The sequence below is a fragment of the Saimiri boliviensis genome, chromosome 1 (genome assembly GCF_048565385.1).
Source record: "Saimiri boliviensis isolate mSaiBol1 chromosome 1, mSaiBol1.pri, whole genome shotgun sequence".
In the NCBI taxonomy this organism is placed as follows: domain Eukaryota; kingdom Metazoa; phylum Chordata; class Mammalia; order Primates; family Cebidae; genus Saimiri; species Saimiri boliviensis.
The window spans coordinates 219090154-219097097 of NC_133449.1; the positions used below are offsets into that span (position 1 = coordinate 219090154).

At 39.2% G+C, this 6944-nt stretch overlaps 1 pseudogene; it reads right to left on the reverse strand.

Moving 5' to 3' along the window:
• Positions 1-4034: 4034 nt before the first annotated feature.
• Positions 4035-5093, reverse strand: LOC101028437 (actin, cytoplasmic 1 pseudogene; annotated as a pseudogene).
• Positions 5094-6944: the final 1851 nt, after the last annotated feature.

Below are 6944 nucleotides of genomic sequence, written 5' to 3' on the forward strand. Positions count from 1 at the left end.
GTTGAGCTAGGCATTAATGGCCAATAATTTGATCAATATTGCTACATAGTGAAATCACTGTAACCGCTCCGCTTCCCCAGTGACAGGATTTGGAGAGCTCCTGGGTTAGCAAACACACCGAGGTGCTGGGATGATGGTGAGAACACGGAAAGTCTATGGACTCCCCAACCTATGCATACTTTGTTCTACGCATCCCTTTCAATTGGCTATTTCTGAGATTTATCCTTTATATTAAACTTGTAAAGTATTTTTTCTAAGTTCTGTGAATGTTTTTCTAAGTTCTAGCAAATTATTGAACCCGAGGAAGGGGTCATGGGTACCATGAATTTATAGTCACTTGGTCAAATGTACAGGTGGCAACCCAGAACTTGTGAAAGGCATCTGAAGTGGGGGTAGTCTTATGTGACTGAGTCCTTCACCTGTGGGGTCTGTGCTAACTCAAGAGTAGTGTCACAATTGAATTGAATTGTAGGACACCTAGTTGTTGTTCAGAGAGTAGGACAATTGTTTGCTGTGAGGAAAAAACCCCATACATTTGGTGTCAGAAATGTTTGAGTAAAAACAGCTCAGCACAGTAATGTCAGAAGGTGGATATCTTGAGCTAAGAAACTGTGAGAGCAACCTGTCATGGTTTGACAATTTTTGCCCTCTTGAAAATGTGTGTGAAACTTAATCCCCAATGCAACAGTATTGGAAAATGTGGCCTTTGTGAGGTGATTGAATAATGAGGGTTTCATCCTCATGAATTAGATTAGGTGCCCTTTAAAAAGAGCTTGATGGAGAGAATTTGTCCCCTTTTAACCTCTGTTTTCGGTCATGTGAAGACACATCCTTCCTTCTCTTTGGAGGATGCAGCATTGAGGCACCATTCTGGAAGCAGAAAGTAGCCCTCGCCAGACAACCAAACCTTCCAGCACCTTGATTGTGGACAAGAGCAAAAACTGTGAGAAATAAATTTCTATTCTTTATAAATTTCCAAGTTTCAAGTATGCTATAATAACAGCACAGGTGAACGAAAACCCAACCCTTGCCTTTCTTTTGCCATTTACCAGGTTCTTTTGATAATAGGTGAGCCAGGAAAAACTCATTCAGCTATGAACAAAAAAGTAAAAATGCTGCATTCAAATGAAGATGTCATAAAAAGACAAGAAAATCAGAGCTCAGCTATAGAAGAAATCTCCCCAGAAAAAGACTGCCAAGATTAGAAGAAAATCACAAACATTTTTATATTATAAAGAAAAGCTATATATATATAGTCACAGTTATAAAAATCATGGAATAGAAATAAAGGAACTCAGAGAAAAGATGGCCAGACAGTAGGAACATGAAACTGAGAATTGACAGAATTCAGAAAAGAAATGAAAGAAAAAGATAAAATTATTTCAGAAATGTAGATTAAATTGCAAAAAGCACAAGTGACACTGGATTTAAAAACACAATAATGCTATGAGAAAGAAAATGGGAAAAAGTGAAAAATAAAGAAATAAGAGACTAGAGAGAAAGATTAAGAGAGAAACAAAGGAGATCCACAAATACATAATTTAAGTTCTTGAGGAAGAAGAACAAAATAAAGTAACAGAACAAATATTTTAAAGTATAATTTAAGGGAACATCCCTAAAATCACATATGACTTGAATCTCTTGAAAAGGAATATCATATACCTAAGAAAATCAATCCAGAATCAATATTAAGATATAAAGAAATAAACAAATAAAAGTTTTGGACTTTAAGGAATAAAAACAAAATTCTCTGGATAACTCCGCAAGAAATCCAGGTCATGAGGAACAAAAATCAAGCTGCATCATACTTTTTAAAAGCAGCTTTTAATGCTTACAGAACATTGTAGAGCCCTGTACTCAAGAAAAGAAGTCTGACCCAAGCATTAGATACCTCACCAAACACTCCTTTATCTGTACACATTTCAGATAATCTATGTACAACATGGAAGATCTTGAAGATCCACTTTTGCCAAAAAAAAAAAAAAAAAAAAAAAAAAAAGGTGATTAAGGAAAGCAATGGCAAAAGAACAAATAAGCAATACACAGACTTAAACATAATATCAATAAGAAGACAAAGATACAAAAGGATGAGTGGCATAATTTTGTATAATTGCTATATGCCTTGACAATATAAAAATTGAGGACCTGAGGAAAAAAATGAAAGGAAAAGGAGAGATGGTAGAAAGTAGAATGAACTTGGTGGGGTGTGGTGGCTCATGCCTGTAATCCCAGCACTTTGGGAGGCCGAGGTGGGCTGATCACCTGAGATCAGGAGTTCAAGACCAGCCTGACCAACATGGTGAAACCCCATCTCTACTAAAAATACAAAAATTAGCTGGGTGTGGTGGTAGGTGCCTCCCAACTACTCAGGAGGCTGAGGCAGGAGAATTGCTTGACCCCAGGAGACGGAGGTTGCATTCAGTGAGCTGAGAACAAGCCATTGTCATTGATTGCACTCCAGCCTGGGCGACAGAGTGACTCCATCTCAAAGGGAAAAAAAAGTCAGGCACGGTGGCTCATGCATGTAATCCCAGCACTTTGGGAGGCCGAGGTTGGCGGATCACCTGAGGTCAGGAGTTCCAGACCAGCCTGACTAACATGGAGAAACCCTGTCTCTACTAAAAATACAAAATTAGTCAGGTGTGGTGGTGCGTACCTGTAATCCCAATTACTCGGGAGGCTAAGTCAGGAGAATCTCTTGAATCTGGGAGGCAGAGATTGCAGTCAGCTGAAATCGTGCCATTGCAGTCCAGCCTGGGCAACAAGAGCGAAACTGGGTCTCAAAAAAAAAAAAAAAAAAAAAAAGTACAATGAACTTAATAGTTGTCTCATAAGTAAAAGTAAAATAATATCATTTTAAGGTAACAAATCCAGTAGCATAAGTGTAAGCATATGTAAGATTCCAAAAATAAACACTGTGAAAATAATTATTGATTAAATTTAATTATGGAGAACATGAGGAGTAGGAAGAAGGAGAGGTTAGAATAAACAGAAATGGATCAAATTGCCATCCTTTAAAACATCACCATGGCCAGATGTTTTCTAAATAATAGTTCTACAAAATCTTTAAAAGGCAGGTATTCTCAGTGTTTTTAAGTTGTTTCAGTTTCATAAAGAATACACAGGAGAAGGTACAGATTTATTTTATGAAGCTAGTATAACACTGATACCAAAACTATTAAAACTCCATGAGAAAAGAAGCTACAGATTCATCTAATTTCTAAATATTGCTGCAATTATATTAAATAAAATATAAGCAAATAATATTCTACAGTACATTAAAAAACATATCATAACCAAATGGGGCTTTATTCTGGAAAAGGAAGGATTTTTTTATATTAGTAAATTAACAGATTTAAGGATAAAAATCATATGATTATGTCTGTAGATGCTAAAAGACATTTGAAATAATTCAATCTCCAGATTTTTGTTTGTTTGTTTTTTGGTGTCACTTTTATTCAACTGGTCTCAAGTCAGTGTACAGGTAAGCCCTGGCTGCCTCCACTCGCTCCCAGGGAGACCAAAAACCTTCATATGTCTCAAGTTGGGGGACAAAAAAGGGATTTCCACAGAGGCTAAAATCTTTCAAAATAAAATAAAGAAGTATTAAGGTGAAGATTTAAAAAACTCTGCATTGCATAATTTACACAAAGGCAATGCGATTACCTCCACTGTTTGGACTTGAGAGAGGACTAGGCCATTCTCCTTAGAGAGAAGTGGGAAGGCTTTTGGGAGGGCAAGGAACTTCCTGTAACAATGCATCTCACCCTATTTGGAGTGACTATGAAAAAAAAGAACACTGTGCAGTCAGAGTCGTCAGCCACACTGTAGAACTTTGGGGGATGCTCACTCCAACCGACTGCTGTCACCTTTACCATTCCAGTTTGAAAATCCCGAGTCAAGCCAAAGAAAAGAAAAGAAAAGAAACCAAACCAAAACTAAAAAACAAATAAAGTCATGCCAATCTCATCTTTGTTTTCTGTGCAAGTTAGGTTTTGTCAAGAAAGGGTGTAACACAACTAAGTCACAGTTGCCTAGAAGCATTTGCGATGGACAATAGAGGGGCCAGACTTGTGCTCCTGCTTGCTGATCCACATCTGCTAGAAGGTAGACAGCGAGGCCAGGAAGAGCAGTGATTTTGATCTTCATTGTGCTGGGCGCCAGGGCAGTGATCTCCTTCTGCATCCGTCGGCAATACCTGGGTACATGGTGGTACCACCAGACAGCACTGTGTTGGCATGCAGGCCTTTGCAGATGTCCACATCATACTTCATGATGGAGTTGAAGGTAGTTTCGTGGATGCCACAAGATTCCATGCCCAGGAAGGAAGGCTGGAAGAGCGCCTCAGAGCAGCAGAACTGCTCGTTGACAATGGTGATGACCTGGCCGTTCAGCAGTTCCTAGCTATTCTCCAGGGAGGAGCTGGAGGCCACTGTGGCTATCTCCTGCTCAAAGTCCAGCGTGATATAGCACAGCTTCTCCTTGATGTCAGGCAGGATTTCCCGCTCAGCCTTGGTGATGAAGCTGTAGCCACACTCAGTGAGGATCTTCATGAGGTAGTCAGTCAGGTCCCGGCCAGCCAGGCCCAGACACAGGATGGCATGAAGGGGGAAATACCCCTCATACACGGGCACAGTGTGGGTGACCCCATCACTGGTGTCCATCACAATGCCAGTGGTATGGCCAGAGATGTACAGGGACAGCACAGCCTGGATGGCCACATACATGGTGTTGAAGGTCTCAAACATGATCTGGGTCTTTTCGCGGTTGGTCTTGGGGTTCACGGGGCCTCAGTCAGCAGCACAGGGTGCTCCTCAGGAGCCACATGCAGTGTGGTGTTAGATCTTCTCCATGCCATCCCAGTTGGTGACAGTGCCATGTTTGATGGGGTACTTCAGGGTCAGGATGCCTCTCTTGCTCTGGCCCTCACTGCCCACATAGGAGTCCTTATGACTCATGCCTGCCATCACACCCTGGTGCCTGGGGCACCCCATGATGGAGAGAAGATGGCCAGGGAACATCTTCGAGGTGAAGCTGGCCTTGCACATGCCTGAGCCGCTGTCGACAATGAGTGTGGCGATACCATCATCCATGGTGAGCTGGCAGCGGGTGTGGACAGGCGGCGGAGCAGCGAGGAGAGGCTCTGTACTCATGGGGCTGATGCGGTCTTGGAGGTCTCTAGTTTTAATTTAATAGAATTATAGATGAAAACTGATGGATTATATATATATGTGTGTGTGTAGAAACATATATATAGCACATATATATTTATACACGTACACAGATATGTGCATACTTGTGTCTGATTCTCTCCAAAACAACATACTACAAAATAAATAAGTGCTAAAGGAATTCTCAGTCAAGTCAAGAATAAGACAGTAACACTCATTTTCAGCACTACTATTTAAAATTATACTGGCAATGTTAGATAGCACAATTAGATAAGAGAGAAAAATTAAAACTTTAAAAATAAAAAATGAAAAGGCAAACTATGAATAAATAACTTTAAAAATCCCAAGAGAATCTATTAAAAACTATTACAGACAAAGCTCAGAAAGGTCACAGGATTTGAAATTAACATACACAAATAAATACATAATGGACGCAAAATCAGTAAGTTGGAAGATATAACTGAAGACAGGACCTTTCCACAATAGAAAAAAAAAAGATAAAATACGGTACCTAGGTGAAACTTAAGAAATAAAAACAGCGTATACATTTTTCTGTATATGTAAAGTAAATCTAAGTTGTTTCTAATTACTAAAGAAAAATAAACAAGCAAGCAGTGTCCAAAAACCCCAGCACTTTTTGTCTTGTTTCAGAAAAAATAAAAATAAAAACTCTGTTGGCATTTTTATTCAAATTGCATGAAATTTATAAGCCAATTTAGGGGCAGCATAATAATTAATTTTCTTGTTATTTTCTTTAGAGACAGACTCTTCTCTGTTGCCCAGGCTGGAGTTAAGTGATATAATCGTAGTCCACTGCAGCCCTGAACTCCTGGGCTCAAGTGATCCTCTTGACTTAGACTCCCAAGTTGCTTAGATTATAGGTGCAAGCCACTTACTGGGCCTGTGATGGTTAATTTTATGTGTCAACTTGACTGGGCTTAGGGATGCCCAGATAGCTGATAAAACATTTTTTCTGGGTGTGTCTGTTACGATGTTTCCAAAAGAGATTAGTATTCAAATTGGTAGACTGATCACAGGAGATCTGCCCTCACCAGTGTGTATGAATATCATCCAATCCACTGAGGGCCTGAATAGAAAAAAAAGGCAGAAGGAGGGAGTGTACTCTCTTCTTGAGCTGCAATATCCACCTTCTGGGACATCAAAGCTCCTGGTTCTCTAGACTTCAGACTCCAGGACTAATACAAGTGACCCTCCAAGTTCTCAGGCCTTCAGCCTTCCACTGGGACATCCATGGCTTCCCCAGTTCTCAGGCTGAATTAAGCAACTGGCCTTCCTTGTAATCCAGCTTGCACATAGTAGATTGTGGGCCTTCCTGGCTTCCATAATCTCATGAGCCAATTCTCATAATAATTTCAATATTATATCTATATCTTTATTGATTGATATATCCTATATACATAAATTATCTATCTAACATATGTATGGGAAATTTATACACATGGGAATTACTCTATATAGGGAATATATATACGTAGGATAGATAAAGATATAGACATTCCTCATATGTATGATATAGCTATTCCATACATTATATATATACACACACATACTTGCATATATATATATACATATACATATATATATATATATATATATATATATATGGGGGATTTGGTTGCTTTGCAGAACCTTAATACAAAGAGTGTACAAATTATAAAAATTGAGAAGAAAAAGCCCAGTGACTGCCTCCCAAAAAATGAGCAAAGAGCATGAACAGACACAACCTATAAATAGAAATACATGTGGTCTCAA